The sequence below is a fragment of the Grampus griseus genome (genome assembly GCF_964374135.1).
Source record: "Grampus griseus genome assembly, chromosome: 5".
NCBI classification, from domain to species: domain Eukaryota; kingdom Metazoa; phylum Chordata; class Mammalia; order Artiodactyla; family Delphinidae; genus Grampus; species Grampus griseus.
Genome location: NC_138998.1, coordinates 99534938 through 99556979, shown reverse-complemented (window position 1 = coordinate 99556979; position 22042 = coordinate 99534938).

Genomic DNA, 22042 nt, shown 5'->3' with positions numbered 1-22042 from the left:
ATCTGTGATTTTGAAAACCTACTGAACTCCGGAGTTTAAAACTGTATATAAATAGTGAGTTTTATTTTCGCTTGTTAACTTTATCTTTGAGGCAGTCAAAAGGTACACATACCTAAAGCCATAAATATAGGGTAGTTACAATTTTAAAGAGTGTAGCAAAGCATTAATTCAACAAATATTTATTAATAATCAAATATAAAAGATTTTAAATCTCTCCTTTCATGGATAATATAAAAGAAGATGTCTTTCCAAATGATTAAGCCATTACAATTAGCACGTGTATATGCCAAATATATATCCACAACTTGATTACTAGCTGTGGATGTGTGGATGTGCTCAAAAGCACGTGCACACACACACACACACACACACACACACACACACACACACACACACACAGACTGGAAATACTTAAAGCCAATATTTTCACTAGGTTGACCACTGGAACTGAATCAACAATTGAATTCTAGAAGTCCTTATTAATATATTAGGTGATTATCAGATTTTGAAATTGTCAATATTGAAAATATCTATGTATTCTTTTGAAATTCATTGCAAACCTGCTGCATTATGGCATTGGTCAGTGACATTTAATATAGGAAACTCTAGAACAGTGCTATATAGTAAACGAGTGGTTATTAAAATAGTAACTTGAATTTTCCAATTTTTCAAAACTCTAGTATTGACTAAGATTTAAAATGTTTAAATTCCAGAAATGTTCAGAGACTGCTACCTTAAATATTCCCTGAGAATTATTACAAGGAAATAATAGAGAAATGTTGGCGGAAGTAGAGGTAAGCTTCTATTTTAAAAACCTGTGAATGTTTATTAGGAAGAAAGTAATAAATACATCCAGGGTCATAGAACCATTGTATAGAACAGTAGGATAATAATGCTGAAACAATTCACAGAAGCCAGCAATAATAAGTCACAAAATTAAGCCCAATGGAATTAACCATAAAATCCAATTAATGGCTCACTCACTGAAGGTTAATGAAGAGTTCTGTACAGTTTCAGGTTAAGTTTGAGAGATTTATATCATATAGGGTGCACATATATGTAAGAGAAAATTCCAACAAACCAAAGCAGGGATTGTGGTAAAAATTTCAGACAAAAAAAAATTAGTGGATTGGATTGACATCATATTGGGAAATGGCATGCCACAATAAAGATATAATAGTCACTACTTTTTTTCCATTCACATATGATATTATTTTACTATTTTTTGAACAATTGCTTTTTAAAAATACATTACTACATCTCATAAGAAACATGATAAATAACAATTTTGAAGGTCAATTTTGAACATATCTTTAGGAAGTGCTTTTGATTAAATTCCTTGAAATGAAAACTTAATAGTAGAAACAAAATAATAAAAAATGACCTCAACTTAATTATGTAGTAATACATAGTTGTATAGTTATGTGATAAAAACTATGTAATAAAATTTCCTAATTGGAAATACCTAACTGCACCAGTACTCTAAGATTGTAAACTAGCATATTAACAGAAAAAATATGACATGCTCTTCAATATTTTTCATTGCTTAACTCATTCCTATCTAGGTAAATTTTTAGATACCAATTTATAATAATTCATATTGTAATTTATATTTAAAATATGTAATATATAAAAACAAAGGTATAATATTAGTAGATAAACCATATTAGTGCATAATATAAAGTTTTATGAACAGAAAAATCTCATCGTACAACTATAAACATAATGAAAGCAACAGTGTAACTATGATTACATTCTAAATGAACTGTACATGGTGGTACATTCAATTAGACACAGTCTATCGTATAAATTCCATTTGCTCATTAACTTTATCCTTTAATGCTAAATTACCCCATTTAAGATCAGGAGGGAGGGCTTCCCTGGTGGCGCGGTGGTTGAGAGTCCGCCTGCCGATGCAGGGGACATGGGTTCGTGCCCCGGTCCGGGAAGATCCCACATGCCGCGGAGCGGCTAGGCCCGTGAGCCATGGCCACTGAGCCTGCGCGTCCGAAGCCTGTGCTCCGCAACGGGAGAGGCCACAATGGTGAGAGGCCCGCGTACCGCAAAAACAAAAAAAATCAGCAGGGAAAATCTTTATATAGGAAACTATTGACCTATTAACAAGTAGAATATTGTGTTTTGAATTTTTTAAAAATTGCAGTTACCTGCAATTTTTAAAAGTATGTCATTTATGTGATATGTTTTGTCCCACTGAGTTTTCGCCTTTGTGAAACTCTTCTATCCTTTCACTAAAATCAAAATCATCCCGTTGATTCATACTTAGTAGGAAACTTGAATTAAGTTCAGTAAAAGTTTCTATCCAGCTATTATACACTGTCTATTCCATTTGGAAAAAACAAGGCAGATACAAATTCATGAACTTTTCTCCCTTTTTTAATTCCACTATTCAGTGAGTTGTGTTTATTTTACTTATTGTAAAGGACTCTAAGTAAACCTGGTTATGTTTGCCTTATTAACTTTAAAAGTGTATTGTCGGGCTTCGCTGGTGGCGCAGTGGTTGAGAGTCAGCCTGCTCATGCAGGGGACACGGGTTCGTGCCTCGGTCCGGGAAGATCCCACATGCCGCAGAGCGGCTGGGCCCGTGAGCCATGGCCGCTGAGCCTGCGCGTCCGGAGCCTGTGCTCCACAATGGGAGAGGCCACAACAGTGAGAGGCCCGCAAACCGCAAAAAACAAAACAAACAAACAAACAAACAAAAAAAAGTGTATTGTCAACCTCATTGCTCTGCTGGAGTAGAGTCATAGCTAGCTGACAATAGTCCACCACCCATCTTTTAAAATTCATATGTTGCTGAATTTAGTGTTGTTTTGAATTATGCATGATATATTAAATAATTTTGGAGTGGATCTCCTTGTCCTGATAGTAGCAGCTATTCTATCAGGAAATTACTCTTAAAGTTATATACCAGTTATTTTTCTTCTTAACAAGCTTATCACTAGCTTGATTCACAGCAAATTTTTCCTCCTTGAGGGTTTCTTTGAATCTGCTCTCATGTCTTGTGTGAATTCTTTATTTCTTCTTACTATTATAACACTGTAGCCAAATTTTGACAGGGAGGTTATTACTAAGCATTCTGTCAATTTATAAAGTAATTTCATTACTATAAAAATCATATGATTTAAAAAGTAGTTTTCTTTTTTGACCCAGCATTTCCACACATATTGGGATATAATGAGATACCTCCCATAGCAAGTAGCTCCCTACTATAAGTTAAGTGAGATAACTTCATTCTTATGTGTTTTTTTTTAAATGTCAATTTTTTGGAGCAGTTTTAGATTTACAACAAAATTAAGAAGAAAGTACAGGGATTTCCCATATACTCCTTACACTCACACAGGCATAGTGGCCTTATTACCAACATTATTAACCATAATGGTACATTATTTTTTTTTTTACCAAGGATGAACCTACATTGACACATCCAGTGTTCTGGATTTGAGACATTCTAAGAGGTGTGCAATGATATCTAATTATAGTTTTAATTTTCATTTTCCTGATGACATAAGATGTGGAGCATATCATCATATGCTTTTTGCATCTTTATATCTTTGGTGAGCTCTCTGTCAAGGTCTTTGGCCCATTTTTTTTTATTGGTTTGTTTGTTATATATTGTTGAGTCATAACAGTTCTTTATCTAGTTTAAATAACACTCTTTTATCAGATGTGTCTTATACAAATATTTTCTCCCAGCCTATGACTTGTCCTCTCATTCACTTAATATTATTTATAAAATATTAGAAAAGATAATCTTCACTTAGGACTGTTGATATTCTTAGAAGTAGCTATGATTTATATAAGGAGAAACTGACAGAATTAAATAAAAACTAATAAAACATGAATGAATTATGTTATATGGTCAACTTCAAAGATGAGAAGAAACAGAAAATTGTATGTGACCAGAACTATAACCAATCTAATAATGCAAGGTGAAATATATCTTTCAAATTAATAACCAGAATTTTAAAATATAAACTCCGTAGAATTAAACATAAATTAAAGCAGAATTGGAAAAAGTTCTTTATAAATATAGTTCCAGGCATGTATGTAATTCTATATAGAAAGAGAAATTTAAAACTTACCTGCAAAGACAAAAAGAGGACTTGAGTAAATGGTAAATGGAAAGAAATAGGATACTATGTTCCTGTTTGGAAAGAATTAATGTACAGTTGACCCTTGAACAACTCAGGGATTGTAGTCTGCCCTTTGAATCCTTGGTTCCTTCACATCTTTGGATTCAACCAATGACAACGGACCGCAGAGTAGTGTAAAAATTTACTAATAGAAAATGTCTGTACATAAGTGGACCCGTACAGTTCAAACCAGCTTTGTTCAAGGGTCAACTATAACATATATGTGTCAGCTCTGCTAAAATTAATTTGTAAATTTAATTCAGTACTACTAGTTTCCAATTGCATTTTTACTCTATTTTTAAATTCTTATTTTAAAATAACTTTAAATTCAAAAGAAATGGCAAAAATAGTATAGAGAATTTATTTGTACATTTTACCTATCTTCCCCCAATAGCATCATCTTAAAAAATTAGATTGTCAAGATCAGGAATTTGACATTTTTAAAACTATTAACAAAGCTAGGAATATTATACAGATTTTACCAGGTTTACTTGCAGTCTTTTTCCTGTGTAGTTATATGAAATTTATTACATGTATAGATTCCTGTAGAGTCAGATTACAAAACTATTTAATAATCACAAATAAACTCCTTTTTGCTACCCTTTGTCACAACCTTCCCTAAATTTAAGCTCTGTCAAACACTAATCTGTTCTCTATGACTACTGTTGTGTCACATTGAAGAAGTTATATAAAAGGAACCAAATTGGTATTTTTGCTCAGGATAATGCCCTTGAGATTCATAAAATTGTCTGAATCAATATTTTGTTCCTTTTTACTGCTGAGTTCTATTCCATTATATGTATATACCACAGTATGTCTATATACCTGTTGAGGGAAATGTATGTTCTTTTTTTTTGTTTATTTTTGACTATTAGAAATTAAATGGCTATGAACATTTGTGCACAGATTTGTGTTAAATATAGGTTTTGATTTCTTTAGGGAAAAAACCTGAGTGTAACTTTTGTGTAGTATGGTAAATATAGCTTTAACTTTATAAGAAACTGCCAAACTATTTTCCAGAGTGACTATGCTATTTTACATTTCCACCATCACTATATGAGAGATACAGTCCTTCTATAACCCCATCATACTTTGTATTCAATGCTACGTTTTTGACATATGTCCATAAACTGCATATGTTACTGCTTCTAGCCAAATACCATAGTATCCTACGGTAACAACTATTATATTTTACTTATCTGTTCTCAATGTTCTCTTAAACTTTGCCCTGTCTTCTCATTACTAAAATATTACTGCAAAGTAATGCTGTGTAAAATATGTATGTGTAAACTTCACTTGTATATAGCCTAGTAATGAGATCACAGGATAAGTATAATCTTAATAAATAGTGCCAGATTTCTTTCCAAAATAGCTGTACCTGTGTACTTCACTAGAATGAATTTCTATTTCCCATCTCCTAATCAAAACTTTCATTGTCTAATTTTTATCATACTGATTTCTATAAATTAGAATTTTTTTGTTTTTGTTTTAATTTGAGCACCTCTGACTGCTAGTGAGTTTGAGCGTTTCTTTATAACTGTTGCACTTCAGAAGTCCCCTTCAGTGAATTGTGTGTTGACTCATACATTGACTATATTTCTCCTGGGTTTTGTAACTTTTTCTTATTTTAAAGGACTTCTTGGAATACTCTATCATCCCCTTGTTTCTTCTAGATATTGCAATAATTTTCTTCCAGTATGACACTTTGCTACAATTTCCGTTGCAAACAAATTCCTTGATTTGTATTTAATAAAATCCATTATTTTATACACCGAAAAAAGAACATTTTGGATATCATTCAGTAAGGTTTTCTACATCTTAATTACAAAACATTCTGTCTGCATAATTGGGGCTTATATAAAAGGAACATATTTAATGACTGAGAATTATTTTGTGGAACTCTAAGCCTTTTCAATACTATAAGTTCTGCCTTTGGAAGAATTAAAAACTATTTACCTGCCAGTTTAAAATATTTTGACACATATTTTTCATTACAATGTTTTCCATTCTCAATCATTTTTGTAGGAGTATTGAAATTACATTTTCTTACTTTTATTTTCATGTCTGATTTTAAAGTGTGAAACAGCACTCTTGAAACTTTACATCACACATCTCATATTGTGAAAAGTTGAATTGATATCAAAAAGAAAAATTGTTATTTCTTTCCTCTTAGAAGATAGCCTTTGGGTTTCCCTGGTGACACAGTGGTTAAGAATCCGCCTGCCAATGCAGGGGACACGGGTTCGAGCGCTGGTCCAGGAAGATCCCACACGCCGCAGAGTAACTACAAGTCTATGCGTCACAACTACTGAGCCTGCGCTCTAGAGCCCATGAGCCACAAATACTGAACCAACATGCCACAACTACTGAAGCCCGCACACCTAGCGCCCGTGCTCCGCAACAAGAGAAGCCACTGCAAGGAGAAGTCGGTGCATCGTAACGAAGAGTAGCCCCCACTTGCCACGAGAGGAAGCCCACACACAGAAACGAAGACCCAACACAGCCAAAAATAAATAAATAAAATAAATTTATAAAAAAGAAAAATAGGGGCTTCCCTGGTGGCGCAGTGGTTGAGAGTCCGCCTGCCGATGCAGGGGACACGGGTTCGTGCCCCGGTCCGGGAAGATCCCACATGCCGCGGAGCAGCTGGGCCCGTGAGCCATGGCAGCTGACCCTGCGTGTCCGGAGCCTGTGCTCCGCAGCGGGAGAGGCCACAACAGTGAGAGGCCCGCGAACAGCAAAAAAAAAAAAAAAAAAAAAAAAAAAGAAAAAAGAAAAATAGCCTTTCCTCATAGAGATCCTGACCCAAGATGACACACAGCGTGGAATGCTGTGTTACAAGAGCAAAGTTGCCTGTAATTTAAAATACAATACTGAGACTCACTTCTCTCAAAGAGGGTTTCGCAATCACTGATGAGACTTAACTTAGAGAGACAGAAAGGAAAATAAATAGGTAGATAGGTAAAAAAGCAAGACTTTTATTTTGTCTTTCAAAAAATAATGTGGAAAAAAAAAGTCTACTCTATGCAGTAGCATCCCTAAGCTATGGTACATTTGAGGGAGGAAAACAAAAGTAGAAAGTCACCTACCATATGCAGTGTTCAGGATTTTTTTCAACATTCAATCAGACTCACTTTATATTTGATCTGGATGTTAGGTCTTCGTACATACAACCAAGGTTGTATCAACTTTAAGAGTACTCTCTGAAAGCTGACTTTATTTGAGTAGATCAAATTATCATTAGGTATTAAGGATGAGAAGCTTAGAAGCAGTCCATACGAAATAGGGAAGGAAAACAAGACTGAGAATGAAAATTAACCCCCCAAATAAGAATGTGAGAAACAACAGAACCAGTGGTAAGTTATGTTTAACAATAAGGGAGGACAAAGTTTCACAATGTATAGTGCTCTTATAGAGAAGTATGTTGGTAAGAATGTTGAGTGGCTATTGAAGAAGTCTGAAGATGATAATACAAGTGCAGCATTTCTTGAGTTGTATTCTATCCCAAATTATGTGCATATGTGTTTAAATATAAAAAATATTTTACTATTATGGGATTTTCCTCAAACTTTCATATAAAACTAATAATTCTGGACCATATTTATTTTGTGGCTCAGAATGTTAAACTAACAATTAACATGGTGGTTCTGGAGAATGGGGGTTCTCAATCTCCAGTTTTGGAAATATGACTACTCAGCAAAAAAGGAAAATAAAGCTAAAATAAAAATGCATGGTGATCACTGGGCTTAGAAAGTTAAATCAATGAATACTTAATTTGCACCAAAGTATACATGTTATTTAGCTAAAGTAATTGCAGGAACACAAACACAGAATGGCTAAGCTTTATGCTAAAGTAATTTAATATCTAGCTTAATATCTAGTTGGTTAGACAAAATAAATATGTAAAAACTAAATTTCAATACAAGCTGGAAATGTTAAACTCAGTGCTAGTTGGGATAGGGTAAGTGAGTTAGGAAAGGTCAAATAACAATTATGTACAAAAAACTCTAAGAGAATTGTTGACTATTCAGGATAGGCCAGATTATTGATACATCAGCTTGGACAGGAAAAAAAATCTGCTTTATGGATTTGTAATATAATTATCAATTCAATTACTTTCCTTAAAGCATCAGAGAGAATACCTTGCATGTAGGCAGCACTGGAAACACATGAATGAGTAAACACATTACATATAATGTGTAGAGTAGGCATTAGAAAAATGATAATTTAATTTTTGTGTCAGCAGAATAATAACTTTTATATCTGCTACTGATCATTAAAGCAATCTACCCTTCTGATACCCTGGAAGTTGAAGCAAAATTTACCAGCACAACAAAAACAGGTACTGTTCTCACATTTCCATGGGTTTTGCTGTTAATACTTATTTACAGTAAGGAAGACCCAAATGGTATGTTCTTTTCAACAGATTTTTTTCCCTTTGCAAACAGTGAAAAATGTAATGAATGAAAAACCTTTGCCTCCTAGAGTAGTGTGGAAAAGCATATGAATAATTCATTCTACTCAATATGTAATTGACTTGAAAACCAAAATAGCACAATTAGATGACTACCTACTTGATTATATCAATTAATTAAAACAGGCATTTTTTTCCAAAATAGTCTTTTTGTTCTACAATTGCTTCTCTGTTATGTATAAATATATATAAGGTTGAAAATGTAAAATTGATTCACTTAATTCTAAATTAAATTATACTAATTGAGCATTTTTAGGTATGTCACATTTCATTTTAATCTGAAGCTTGAAAAAATATGATTAATTTGTACTAGCATACAAATAATAAAAAAAGATCAAGTTCAGAATAACAGTACAGTAAGCAATTCATTTTAAATAATGCATGAAACATAGTCTTAAAGTCAATTGATTATACACTGGGAATTTATAATAAGGAAATCCTCCTTTTGCTTGTGCTTGAGTAACAAGTTCAGTTGAACAATGGAATGAAAAAAATTAAAAATTTTTCTAAATTTTTGATATTAGATACCACAAGCTATTGCAATATGCATTATTCCAAATAACTGGTAAAAATATATATAAGATGAAATGGCAGAATCCATTTTATCCAATAATATTTAGATTTCAATCATGAAATGTTCTGGAAAAATAGTCATACCACCACTGAAATTTAAGAAGATATTACAATGTGTATTTCTTACATAGTTGCAAAACACATGAGGAAGAGAAAAAATAAAAGTGTTTCCTAGTCAAATAACTTTAAACAAGATGTGTGTCATAATTCTGACAGAGATTCCTCAAACACAGTAGATATTAAAGGTGAGGGCAAGTCCTGTAGTAAATCACCTGCTTAGTCTTTTTTCAAACCTAATTGATCAAAAGTGAGAAAGAGGGCTTCCCTGGTGGCGCAGTGGTTGAGAGTCAGCCTGCCGATGCAGGGGACACGGGTTCGTGCCCCGGTCCGGGAAGATCCCACATGCCGCAGAGCGGCTGGCCCCGTGAGCCATGGCCGCTGAGCCTGCGCGTCTGGAGCCTGTGCTCCGCAACGGGAGAGGCCACAACGGTGAGAGGCCCGCGTACCGAAGGAAAAAAAAAAAAAGTGAGAAAGAGAAAGAGAGATAAAAGTTTCTTTGAAGACTTCTAATTATTACAGAGCAAGTTTTCCCTATACACACTTGGGAAACTTAATGGCTTCAAACAAACAAACAAAAAATGTTCTTTTACAGTTCTTGAGTTCTGAAGCTCAAAAGTTTAAAATGTTCTTATTGGATAAAATCAAAGTTGTTAAAACAGCTACAGTCCCTCTGGAGGTTCTAGGGGGAGAAATGAGTTCCTTGATTTTTCTATCCTCTAGAGGCTACCTAGAATTCTTGGCTTGTGGCCCTACCTTCCAACTTTAACTCGAGAAGCATAGTATCTTCAAATACCCCTCCTCTCTGACTTCTGTCTCCATTGTTTCCTTCTCTGATTCTGACACTCCTGCCTCCCTCTTATCAGGACCCTTGATTACACTGGGCTCACCCAAATAATTCAGTATGATCTCCCTGTATTGAGTCTTAATCACATCTCCACAGTCTCTTTTTCTATATAAGGTAACAAATTCACAGATTCTTGGGATTAGGACATGAACATATCCTGGAGGCCATTATTCTGCCTACCACAGTATACCTATTGACTGCCCCCCAATCACATCCATCCCACATGCAAAATACATTTATCCTAACTCAACATCTGCAAAAGTCTCAATCCATTACAACATCAACTCAAAGTTCCAAAGCTCATCTAAATCTCAACAACTCAAAAGATCCACATTTTATCTTCTAGATTATCTAAATTAGATATGCGTGACAATAATAATTTCAAGGTAAACATTTTTTTCCAGCTTAATGAAGACTAACTGACAAATAAAAATTTTATACACTTACCATGTATAAATGATTACTACAGTCAAGGTAGTTAACATATAGTTATTATTTTTGTGTACAGTGAGAAGATTTAAGATCATCTCTCTTAGCAGCTTTCAAGTATACAGTACAGTAGTATTAACTATAGTCACCATACTATACATTAGCTCTCCAGAATTATTCATCGTTCATAACTGAAACTTTGTACCTTTGACAAACTTCTCTCCATTGCCTCCATTCCCCAGCCCCTAGAAACCACCATTCTACTCTCTGCTTCTATGAGTTCAACTTTTTTAGATTACACATATAAGTAAGATCATGCAGTATTTGTCTTTCTGTGACTGGCTTATTTTACTTATCATAATGTCTTTTAGATACATCCATGTTGTTACAAATAATAAGATTTCATTCCTTTTAAAGGTTGAAATAAATATATATATGTGTATATATATATTTATATCACATTTTCTTTATCCATTCACCCATTCATTGACACATAGGCTGATTCCATTTCTTCACTATTGTGAGTCATGCTTCAATGGACATAGGAGGGCAGATACCTATTTGAGAGAATGATTTCATTTCCTTTGGATACCCAGAACTGGGATTGCTAGATCATATGCTAGTTCTATTTTTAATTTATTTAGAAACTTCCATACTATTTTCCATAATGGCTATACCAATTTACATTCCCACTAACATTGTACAGAGTTCCTTTTTCTCCACATCCCTACCAACATTTATAGATTGTCTTTTTGATAATAGCCAATTCTAACAGGTGTGCAATGACATCTCATTGTGGTTTTGATTTGCATTTCCCTGATGATTAGTGATGTTGATCATTTTTTCATATACCATTGGATACTTGTATGTCTTTTTTTGTTTTGAGAAATGGGTATTCAGGCCCTTTGCCCATTTTAAAATCAGGTTGTTTTCTTGTTATTGAGCTATTTGTGTATATATATTGTACATTATCCCCTTATTAGATGTATGATTTGCAAATATTTTCTCCCAATCCATAGGTTACTTTCACATTTTGTTGATTGTTTTCCTTTTCTGTGCAGAAACCTTTTAGTTTGATGCCAATCCCATTTGTCTATTTTTGCTCTTGTGGCCATGCTCTCAATATTGTATGCAAAACAGCATTGCTCAGACCATTGATAAAAAGTTTTTTTCTGTTTCTTTCTACAGTTTCAGGTCTTATGTTTAAGTCTTTAGTCAATGTTGAGTTGATTTTTGTAAATGGTGTGAGATGAAAGTCCAATTTCATTCTTCTGCATGCAAATATTTACTTTCCCCAACATCATTTACTGAAGAGATTGTCTTTGTCTAAGATCAATTGATCATAAATGTATGGATGTATTTCTGGGCTCTATTCTGTTCCATTGGTCTATATGTCTTTTTTATGCCAGTGCCATACTGTTTTCATAACTATAGCTTTGTAGTGTATTTTGAAATCAGGTAGTGTAATACTTCCAACTTTGTTCATTTTGCTCAAGATTACTTTGACTGAGGACTTCTGTGGTTCCACATGAATTTTAGGACTGTTTTTCTATTTTTGTAAAAAATGCCATTGGAATTTTGATAAAGATTGCACTGAATCTGTAGGTCACTTTGGGCAGTATGAACAACTTAACAGTGTTAATTCTTATACTTCATGAACATGGTATACCTTTCCACTTATTTGTGTCTTCCTCAATTCCTTTTATCGATGTTTTACAGTTTTCAGTGTACAGACCTTTCACCTCCCTGTTTAAATTTATTTCCAAGTATTTTATGCTATTATAAATGTGATTGTTTACTCAATTTATTTTTCAGATAGTTCATTGTTAGTGTTTGGAAATTCTACTTATTTTTGTATGTTGATTTTATTTACTGCAACTTTACTAAATTACTTTATTAGTTCTAACAGCTTTTGGTGGAGTCTTTGGGACTTTCTATACATAACATCATGTCATCTGCAAACAAAGACAATTTTACTTCTTTTCTGATTGCTCTAACTAGGATTTCCAATACTATGTTAAATAGAACAGGCAAGAATGGGCATCCTTGTCTTGTTCCTGATCTTAGAGATTTCCAAATGTTAAACAAAATTACTTTCCTAGCATAAACCCATCTTGGTCTTGACGTATTATCATTTTTATATACAGTTAGGTATTACTTACTACATTTTGTTAAGAAATGTTTCAACTATGTCCATGAGGGTTTTTGGTAAAAAATTATATGTCGTCTTGTAATCTCTTTGGTTTTAATATCAGGGCAAAGCTTGTCTTATACAGAGAATTGTGGAAAATTGGCTCCTTTTCAATTTTCTTCAAGAGTTCTTACGGAATTGATAGTATTTCTTCTTAAACATTTATAGAACTCATAGTCAATCCACTTGATCAATTTTCTTTGTGGAGAAGTTTTTAACTAAAATTCAGTTTCTTTAAACAAGTATATTCATGTTATCTATTACTTCTCAGTGAGTTGTGGCAGTTGTGGCTTCAAGAAGTTATCTATTTCATCCATGTTGGTGAATTTATTTAGACCAATAAAATTGGTCATAATAATCATTTACTAACCTTTCACTATCTGTAGACTACAGTGATGCCATGGATCTTATTTCTGATATTAGTAATTTGTATTTTTTCTTTCTTTTTTTACAGATTAGTCTAGAAAGAATTATATCTTTTTTTTTAGCTTCTTAAAGATCAATTCTGGTTTCGTTAATCTTCCCTACTTATTTTGTGTTTTCTAATTTATTGATTTCTACTCAGGTATTGATTTTTCCTCTATTCTTATTTTCCGTTTAATTTGTTCTTTTCTTTTGAGCTTCTTAAGGTGGAAAATAAGGTCATTGATTGAGAGATTTGTGCACTTTTTAAAATCTATGCATTTAGTGCTATAAATATCTACATCCTATTAAGCAGAATCCCACAAATTTTATTGTATTCTGAATTTAGTTTAGTCCAATTTAAAATAATTTTCTAGTTTTATGTATTATTTAACCCATAGGTTATTTAGAAATGTGTGTTTAGATTTTAATATTGGGAGATTTTCCAGGTATCATTCTGTTGTTGATTTCAAATTGAATTTCTGTATTGACAGAGAACACACTTTTTATGAATTGAATAATTTTAAATTTATTGGAAATTGTTTTATAGCCCAGAATATGATCTATTTTGGCAAATGTTTTGTGTGCCCAGGAAAAGAGTATTTATTCTGCCATTGTGAAGGATATTGATTTGTAAATATCAGTTAGACCAAGATGGCTAATAGTGTTGTTCATTCTTCAATATACTGATTGGTTTTCTGTCAAATTCTTATATCAGTGTTTTTGAGAGAGCAGTATTGGACCCTCAAGCAATAACTGAGGATTTGTCTGTATCTGCTTACAGCCCACTCAATTTTTTTATGTACATTTAAACTCATATAAAGTATATAAATATTTACAATTGTTCACTTTTCGGGTTTTTTTTTTTTTTTTTTTTTGTGGTAAGTGGGCCCCTCACTGTTGTGGCCTCTCCCGTTGTGGAACACAGGTTCCGGACACGCAGGCTCAGCGGCCATGGCTCACAGGCCCAGCCGCTCCGCGGCATGTGGGATCTTCCCGGACTGGGGCACAAACCCGTGTCCCCTGCATTGGCAGGCGGACTCTCAACCACTGCGGCACCAGGGAAGCCGAATGTTTACAATTGTTTATCCTTTTAGTGATTTGATTTCCATATCATTAAGAAGTAAATTCCTGTATCTTTGGTAATATTTTTTTCCTCAGAAATCAGCTTTGCCTGTCATTGATATAGGCACTCCAGCTTTTGCATTACATATCTTTTCCATACTTTTGTTTTTAATCAATGAATGTTTTTTATACTTAAACTTGGTTTCTTGTAGTCATCATCTAGATCTAGGGTTTTTATTTTTAACTCGTGTTTGTTAATCCAATTTGATAATATCTATCTTTTAATTGTTGCATTTATATAAATTTACATTTAATATGATTATTGATGTTGTTTTGTTTAAATCAACCATGCTGCTTTTGATTTCTATTTGTCTTACCTGTGCTTTTTCCCCATTGTCTTTTTCTCTGCCTATTTTGGATTCAATATTTTTAAGTTTCCCAGCGTATCTCCTTTACTGTGGTTTTTAATTTTTTGTTGTATGAGAAACACCATTTCTTGTGGTGTAGGCTGTTGGCGATGAAGTCTTTCAGTTTTTCCAAGTCTGAAAGAGGCTCAGTTTTGTATTAAGTTTTGAAATTTTTTAGGCTTGTTATGGAATTTTAAGTTGACAGTTGGTTTTCCATCTTCATACTTAAAAATATTGCTCCACTGTCTCTGAAACTGTTTTCATTTTTCTCACAAAAAGCTAAAATCATCATCTTTTAATCTGTGGATGTAACATGCCTTTTTTTTTCTGGTTGCTTTTAAGATTTTCTTTTTATACCTGATTTTGAGTAATTTAATTGTCATAGGTCTTGGCATAATTTCTTTCATGTTTCTAGGAATTAGGTTTCATTAAGCTTCTTGAATCTGTGTTTTAGAGTTTACACAATAGTTATAAAAAAATTGGGAATTAATTCTTCAAGTATTTATTCATTCCTACTTCTCTCCTCTACTTGTAGACTCAATTTACACACCTCACTGATTATTTCTTTATTAATTTTTAGTGAGTTTTTTTCTATCAGTGTTTCATTTGGGTCATTTCTATCAATAGAGCTTTAAGATCACTAATGTTTTACTATGCAGTATTTCATATGCCATTTCATTGCTATTGTTTTCATCTTTAGAAATTTGATATGGACTGTTTTAATATCTTACATATTTCTACATAATATATTCAAATTTTCATTTTTTTAACAACTGAAATACAGTTATAATGTCTTTTACTGTTTTATATATTTTGTTCATTTTTTTAATTGTTTCACATGTGAGGACAAGCCCAGTCCTTTTTACTACATCTTGATAGAAATCTTTATAAGCACCATTTTGTGAGCGAGTTTGTTTATCATGGAGTTGCTCTACAGCAGGTCCTATTATTACCATATTATTATTGTTATTGCGTTCATATACTCTAAGCTCACCTCTCTTTGAGTTATGGACTTGTAAAGATGAAGCACAGACTATGGCCTACAAGGCATCCACTGAGATAATATGATGAATCCCTGTCCTGGTGACATCCAGCTATCTTGCTGTGTGTATTTATATTTCTTTTTTGTAGTCTTCTGACAACAGCAGGTATCACTTTCCAGTGTGTTAAATGTTTACAATGAAAAATAGAATTAACATTAAGGATTGCTTTGCATTTCTAATTCTTCTTTATTCTAAAATAATATTTCTACTTCACTGGGTAATATTTTAAGTCACTTATTTAAATCAGAGTAGCCATAATCTTATACATGTTTTGGAGATGGTGATCTCTTTAATGTACGTTTCAGTAATTTGTTATCTGGCTTTCTAGGTTTGTTCACCATTCAACTGTTCACATACAGTATAATCTTTTTATCACAGCTGTATCTAATCCCAAATGGAGACAGCATTGTTATGTTGGCAATGTTTTGTTGTTACTATTGTTGTTGTTGATGTTGTTATTGTTGTTAAGCATTGTCAACTATAGTAGTAGGGAAACTGTTACTAAAAGTAGTGACAATAATAGATGATGGATACACACAAAACATTTTTTGACTTAGAAATCCACTTTATGCTTGAGAATTTAGTGAAATCATGGGAGAAATGTTAATGAATAGAATTGGCGCAAAAGCTAAACACTGGTATATAAGTTTATGCTTGGGTATGAATCCTAAAACAAATTTAAAAGCTGAGGATTCCATTTCTTTCCAATTTAAAATGCATATTCATCAAAAATACATTTATGGAAAATTAATAGCTTTCTGATTAAACAAAATCGCATGAAAATACTAGTTGAAGTAACCTACATTACCAGGTTTTAATGAACTGTGGAGACCACAGGCACACATTTTGGAATTACAGTTTAAATTAATATATCTTCAGCTACAGAACCAAGAATTAGTTTGCCTATGTTCCTACTCAGGGAGAAGTTACTAAGTAGGAAGAAGGGTTAATTAAAGACAACATTCAAACTGATCTAGCTTTATAGAATGGAGATTTTTTTTCTTAGTGAAAGATAAAAACAAAATGACAGAAATGTATAGTTATCAATATCTGTATAGAAGATAACTTTTAACATTCTGTGGATATTTATATCTTCTTAATACCTGGAGAAGTCCACCAATTTTTTAAGTACTCAAGATTAATATCCTAACAATATGTCATCTCAAGTCTTACAAGATTTCTCCATGACCATTTCAATCCTATCTAAGCTAGAACCTCAGAACACACGTTGAAAGTATCCAAGAAACAAGAAAGTATCCAAGAAACAAGAGTTGGTTGTCTGCCTGGCATTTGCTCGTTTTAAGAATTACCTCTTATAGTCTCATATAAGTGTGTTTCCAGTTTCCTCTTTTAAAGAGAAATCTACATCTTAGCTCATCATAGTGCTTCCAGTGTGAGCAATTTGGGGGTTGGAGATGTGTCTCAATTATATTCATGGAGCACAAGAGAGAAATCCTACATACATTAAACAAATGAGTAAGTATTCAGGAATGTTAGCATTCTTTTCCTCCCAAGAAGTTCACACCAACTTCTATCATTTTACAGCTACTCCTTCCTACCTTGTCTATATTCTATACCATTAGTACTAGTCTTCTGAAATAAGCAATAAAAGCAGAACCATTTTGTTCAAAATCCACTGTCAAGATGCTGCAATATTATTGAGAGCATAACTGCACATTCACAAGTATAAAGAAGGACATTGACAGTGCAATATACCCTCAATTTTGAAGCAGTTGTGGAAGTTTTAGCCCTGATTCTTCTAACTTGATATATGACCATAGGTATTTAATTTAAAATATATGAATCTGATGTTTGACTGTTTTTAAATGGAGGAAATAACACCTGATCAACTTAATTCATGAAGACACAGTTGTAATTCTAATTAGTGAATGATTTTAAAACTTTTTTAACTATATAAAAGTTTAACTATCAAACATTGTGTTATGTCTATCTTAAATGATGACTAATTTCTTAAAATAAGAAATAAGTACTTTTCAACATTTAAACAATTTTGATCCATTCATGTACTCATTCAATCATAAAGTAAATAGGTATTTACTGTCTACCTTCTATGTCCCAGGAATTTTTATATTCACTGAGATTTCAATACACATGAGAAAAGAGCCTCATCTCCCTCTTTTTTCTCTCTCTCTCTCTTTTCCCTCTCTTTGTATATTCAATTGAGAGAACTCAATTTAACATATAACTAAAAACAAGAACATCAGATAACGAAAAGGGTTATGAGGAAAACTTAAAGGAGCTTTATGTTAGACAATGATTTCTACTTTTGTTATTTTATGAAAAATTTGTCTTAAGAGGTGACAATTAAACTGAAATTTTAAGAAAAGAGAAAGTATTGCAAAATCAAAACCACTGTGAAGAGTTTTAATGCAGAGTAAATGGTGTCAAGGTAGGAACAGACTTGAATTGAAAAACTGAAAAAATGTCTATGGTACCTTTGTCTTGACCAGATGGGTAGGAGATATTAAAATAAAATCAAATGGAGACTAAAGTGGAAGATCCCTCAAGCAGACAAAACCATTTAAGCCACAGAAGCAAAACTTAGTTTACTCTTTTCATAAATGTAAGCAAAACTTAACTTGGGTTATTTTTTATAAATGTCTCTGATAATCATAAAAGAAACTAAAGTCTCCTTCCTAAAATAATATAAAGTAATCACTTTTAACCAATCTTATGCCATCTGAAAACCCTCACTGTAATAACCAATAACTGTAAAGGTTAAAGAGTACCCCCACTTTCACTTTTTAAGTCATCCTGTAACATCATGCCTTTGAATTTCATAACAGTTTCATGTTTGAGGTCTCCCAGTTCATTGTTTCTCATTCAATAAAATGTTCATTTCAAGGAAAGCTCTCTGAAATTTCTTTTGAAATATATATACAAAAGTGTCCAGGAAGAGCCTGGTTAGGTGATGCAGACTTTTGTGCCCTGGCTATTATTGGCTGTACTGTGTTCCCCCAAATTCATATGTTGAAATCTTAATCCCAATACATCAGAATGTGACTGACTCTAATCTAGAATAATTGGTATCTTTAAAAGAAGAGGAAATTAGGACAGAGACACACAGAGGGGGAACACCATGTGAACATGAAGACCACCACCTACAAGCCAAGGAGAGAAGCCTCAGGAAAAAACCAACCCTGCTGACACCTTGCTCTCAGACTTCTAGCCTCCAGAACTGTGAGAAAATAAATGTCTGTTGTTTAAACTGCCCAGTAGGGTACTTCATTTTATAGAAGCCCTAGCAAGTTAGTACACTGGCTAAAGGGTTTTTATTTTATTCTAAGTGTGAAAGTCAATCACTGAGGTCTTTCAACAAGGGAATTTCATAATCTATCTGATTTATATTCTTTTAAGAACATTCTGGACACTGTGTACAATTAATTTCTGTAAGGTGGTAGAGGGGACAGTAAAGAAGCCATAGAGAAAGCCTTTTGCAGACCAGCAGGATATATACATACTTGTGTGTTTGTGTATGTGCATATAAAAATTATTTAATACCTGTACATAAATTTTAGCTGCATATGTAACCACAGTCCTTCATGGTATGTATTTATTTTGGCAGATCTGTTAAAACTCACAATGAAGACTTGTTTTAAGATTAAACTTCATAGATAAATCTGGATGCTTAGCTAACTGGCCATATATATCACTGCCCTACTAATAACAGATCAATTTTTGTCAATTTTGTTTTGCTACTGTTTTTTGGTAAATAGTTTTCTCTCTCCCCAAAACAGAGAAAAAGAGGACACTTTCATATATACATATATATATATATATATACACACACACACACACACACACATATATAATTCAAATAAAAACCAAGCTATTAATATATGAAAGAAAACCGACAAGTTAGGAAAGTTTAGTATATTGAAAAATGCAGAGTACTGGGAATGAAGGAACACATCCCTTAATTCCTTTACGGTGTGAGGTAAACAATTTAATTAATAACTCTTAATTTCTATGAATCTATGTGCTAACAGAACCTATTAGAAATGTTGAATTGATCAAAAAGACAGTGATTTAATGGCAACCAAACAAAAACCAAGCAACTACAATAGATATTAAAATACTGATATAAATAAATTGCTTAATTAAAACCCCAGATATAAATACCAACTCTCCCTTTAAAATGAGATATTCCATTTTAAAGTACATTATTTGCATCTTATTTAATTTACAAAATTATATCATATTGGGATGTAAAGTCAGTGAACAGCATTCTTCATAGATATAAAGCATATGTTACTAGTAGCAGTTGCCTGATGAAGCTTCATTATTCAGCTCAAAATGGTTGAAGCTATAATCATTAAACATATGTCAAAGACACAGAAACATAACAGCTCTGGTATAAGAGAGAATTAAGATGGGAAAGAGAAATATAAAGATCTTTATAGAGGCACAAAGAGAACTGGAAATCTAATTATAAACATGTTTTATTATAAGAGATTCAGGGTTCTCTTCACATCATTTAATTAGAACAAATGAATTATAGCGAGGGTCACTTTAAAAGGGTCATTTAAGATAATATTTTACAGGAAAGTTGGCGATTTATTCAAATGGCAGCTACTGCTTCCACCCAGAAACTGACAACAGTACCAGAAATAACATAGAGGATCCACCTTTTAAGTTTTCCCTTTCTGTTTACAAATATATGTAAAGGAAATGTCCAGTGGGCTCTCTGTAAGTAAACCCTGAGATGAAGATTGAGGTACCAAATATTTATTAGGGATCAACCTCTGTGAAAAGAAAATGTAAGAAGAAGGATGCAGAAGAGGAACAAGTCAAACTGTGATACATGTGGGACAAAGCCTCAGCCAGCCTGTGGAAGGGGCACTTGAGAGAGTGGCATCCATCAAAGTTTTACCTGATGGACAAAAATGGCCAAGCGTTTATACCCCTGCCTTGCTTAGTCATTGGATGCAGGCTTCCCTGAGAACGTGTGACTTTAAGCAAGGTCAGTCTCCACAGCTGAGGCAGACTCTGAAGAAGTTGATAGTTGGAGGCAACTATCTGCTGACCACACTCCTCAGGGCGAGGCAGCAAGCCCTGTCATGAAGTTGGATCTGGGTGGCACATTGCACTGTCTACCTATTTCCACCACTTGTGCTGCTTGGATCCACTTCTCCATATATGTTGGTGGAGCACTTCCCTCAAAATTCCATTGAACATTTCTTTCTGATAGGAGACCTAACAGAGGGATGTTAGTGTAATAGACCTCAGCCTTTGCAAATGCAATTGGTCTTGGTACTTCAATGGATACACATTGTCACCACCCTCCACTGTTCATTCTAGATTCTCCTTGTCCTCAGTTTCTACCTCTTTTTGCCTTGATGTCTTACCCATTGGTGTGACCCAGAATTCCATCCCCAAGGTACTTGAGCCCCAGGTCACCATGACCTTCTTAAGCTGGAGTTACTGTACTTTTTCAATTATATTCGCTGTTGGGCAAGGAGTATCAAAAATCCCTTAAACTGATTATCTGTATCTTCCCTGCATTTACTGAGTAGCATATACCCCTTATTACCAGTGTCAATCACACTTGCAAAAAACATTGACATTTCTTCTTGCTTGCTCTTCCCTGGATAAAAAAGCCCCAAGTGTCCTAGCAACAGGTGTAGATAATAGTCCAAAGGGACTCTTGCATTTCCTCTGACAAGAGTATGCCCCCTTTGGGCCTAGGACCTATAATCCTGCAGTGCCCAGATGTATAGAAATTTCAATCATAAAATTTCCTGGTATATCACTAGAAGTGGTAATAACTGGGGATATTCTTGTTTCCATGACTTGCTTCTCAGACCCATGTATTCTTCCTCTGGAGAAACAGTGCAAAATAAACATTTTTTCAATACATGCTATGCATCCTGGATGATGCATGCTATTCTTACAAAATATTTCCTTAGAGCTGTTATGTCCAATGTGTCTTCAGCAAGCCAGCAGCTTCTGAATGGTGCAATATGTGACCAAAATATTAGATCTTGTGGAGGCCACTCCCACAGCATCTTTGATTTACATGTGCCCCCTGGTCTGATACAATATTCTGGGGGATCCCATGTCCAATGCCCTGTTAACAAGAAAGGCAAACCCATACTCAGAATACATGTCTATGCATGTGAGAACTCCTGACCTGACCAGAATGCAAGGGGCACAATATAATAAATTTGCCACCAAGTATTCAGTAGGTTTCCTCTAGAATGATGTAATTTGGGGTTTTATTGTTGGTGTCTATTGCTGGCTATTTAGATCTTTGGTCAGTGTGACTTCATTCTGTTAGGCTTCTGTCTCTGCCACCACAGCCTCTTCTGTCGTATCTTTTCATGCCAACACTGGCTTGGCCATTGAAAGAGTCTGGCTGACACCAACTAGCCAGGTAGTT